This window comes from Tachyglossus aculeatus, chromosome 12, assembly GCF_015852505.1.
Source record: "Tachyglossus aculeatus isolate mTacAcu1 chromosome 12, mTacAcu1.pri, whole genome shotgun sequence".
NCBI classification, from domain to species: Eukaryota; Metazoa; Chordata; class Mammalia; order Monotremata; family Tachyglossidae; genus Tachyglossus; species Tachyglossus aculeatus.
The window spans coordinates 15,457,312-15,459,811 of record NC_052077.1 but is presented as its reverse complement, the minus strand read 5'-3'; the positions used below and the strand labels follow the sequence as shown (position 1 = coordinate 15,459,811).

The 2,500-nt window shown below is 47.2% G+C and overlaps 1 non-coding gene across 1 annotated transcript; it reads left to right on the top strand.

Moving 5' to 3' along the window:
• Positions 1 to 2,153: 2,153 nt before the first annotated feature.
• LOC119936005 lies at positions 2,154 to 2,291 on the top strand. Its single transcript, XR_005453599.1, has one exon. It is a non-coding gene; the product is annotated as a small nucleolar RNA SNORA7 (small nucleolar RNA).
• Positions 2,292 to 2,500: the final 209 nt, after the last annotated feature.

The window sequence follows — 2,500 nt, the reverse complement described above, 5'->3', positions numbered from 1 at the left end:
TAGTAGTGGTTTGTATTCCAAGCCTTTTTAAAAAAAAATCCAGCCATTGTTTTCTGAACCAAATTGCAGATGTATTTCAACCGCCCATTTGTTCTGTGTGGTTATTTTATTTTCTGTAGTCATCTCTCCTTTCCCCTGCCCCCCTCCTCTTCCAATGCACTTTATATCTCTCTTGAAAAACATGGGAGTCAGAAAACTATTGTCTTTAAAGGGATTTGCCTGATGTCAGAAGGCACAAACTTTTAATTTTGCTATATTATCTGCTGTGTGTGCTTAAAAAGCATAAACAGTTTGTCTCATTTGGAGGTAGTGATGAAATGGTAAGGATATTTGGAAACATTATTCAGTAGTACAACATGGCTATTTTTGTTATCTAGAAGATTATAATGTAAATATGTGTAACTGTGTTATGTACTGGTAAATCACAACTATAGAAGTTAAAGGATTGTGAATGCCAATAAATTTTATTGCAAGGTTGTTTTTATAAAAAACGGAATGTGATTTCTTTGTTGTCATGTAGATTTCTTAACTGATTTTTTTTTAACTTTCCTCCCAGAAAATCCTAGAAGTGTTCACGGAGGCATTGGTGCCCTACACAAGCTCGGCCCGAGTCTCCCCACCTCTCTCTGCCTGGGTATCTGGGTCAGGAGGTGACCAGAAAGTGCTTTGAGTTGTTCAGAAAAACAACCAATTTCAAAAGGTCTGGTCCCAGTGAAGGGGTGGAGCTATGTTGTCCTAACCACAGTCGGCCAAGGAGGTGTGGGCAGACATTTCTTCTTTCTCACTCCTTTTTGGGAGAACGTTCTCTTCCCTTAACTTCAGAGCTCATCTTCATCATCTCCATCTCACCTGCCCAAGCAGGGCCCTGTAAGGTGGGCATCTGTGCTCCGGGGGACAGGGTTAACTGTGAATTAAAAAATGACAAAAACCAGATTAGGTCCTTGGTGGCTACAAAAGGACAACGAGTAGAAGCAGCTGCTCAGACAGCCTTCAGTATGCCCGATCTGATCACCGTAGTGGAGACGCCAACCAAAATGATAGCTGTCCGATGGAAAATGACATTTTCCATCTACCGGCTTTCATGTTTAAACGCTTAGTACAGTGCTCTGCATGCACGAATAATCACTGGATGATGTCTGTCAGGATACCTTGAACTCAAACCATATGTCACTGGTGGCTGTATTTGAAAAAGATGCAGGCATCAAAATACACCAAAACATTGTGGTGGCCCCGGTGGGAATGAAAGGGAAATATTCAGAACCTCAGGGGGAAGGAAAAAGTGTCCCTTTCCTCCTGCTGGCCCTCAAGGCGACGAGTAGAGTGAACAACAGGCAGGAGATCACGTACCCCTAAGGGTGGGGTCTGAGCACACCACATCCCCCGTGGAAGCCAAGGGCTTGCAGTTGGCCGTGACCTGGGCACCTTCACTAGGCTGATTGCGCCAGCCTCTCCCCAAGCCACCTCATTGCTCTGCTGGTTGCCGTTGGCATCTTGGAAACCGAGCACCCAGGGTGGTGAAACTGAATCCGCTTCAGATCCATTCAAGTGTTCTCAGTCTTAATAACTCGCTTTCGAATGGGCTCGGTAATGACTGTGTCTCCCAACAGGAACGACGGATCAGCCTTGGGCCTGGGACTTCTGGACAGTGACCCGAATAGCCACTCGCCAGTTTGATTCTAGTGAGCTGCATCTGATGCCAGGTGAGCAGAGAAGAAGAAGGTTCCCCAAGCCAAATTCCCTCAGGGCCTCAACTTCTCCCAGCAGAGTTAAGCGATATGCCATGGGAGATGCACCGACTCTTTCCTTTACCCTCTGTCCCAGCAGAAACCCGACTGGCAGTATGAAAGAGTGTGAGTGATGCTTCACAAACCACCACCACTTTAATCACCTTTTTCACGAGCGATTGCCATCTTGATGGGAGACTCCATCCACTCACCACCCCCCCCTCACCCCCAGCTGTTTCGGACTCCTAGAGAATTGTGAGTGGAGTGCTGCAGTGGGTGCCGTTAGCCGTGTCAGAGGCTGGTTGTGCCCCACAAAGTGCTTCTCCCAGTTACCCCAGAGAGTTTCTTTAGGGCCAGAGAGGGTTGAGCCTGTTCCTGCCACTCATTCATTCATTCATTTATATTTATTCAGTGCTTACTGTGTGCAGGCCCCTCTCAGGGTCGCACCTGGAGAGTTTCCAATACTCTACCAGTCTCGACTATAAGAGGGAGAATCAAGCAGAGACATACCCATTCCATTCCTAGCTTGGGCAGTGGCTAGCGAGTGGAAGGCAATCTGCTAAAAGTCAAAACTCCCCTGTGCTGGGCAGCAGCGTCATGGGAGAGAGTCAAGGGTGTAGACTCAAGTTTACTGCACGGAAGGAGGCAATGGTAAACCACTTTTGTACTTTTACCAAGAAATCTCTGGATACACTACCAGAACGATTGCTGATGGAGGTGGGGCGTTCTGGGAGAGATGTGTCCATGGGGTCACTGTGGGTCGGAGATGACTCGAC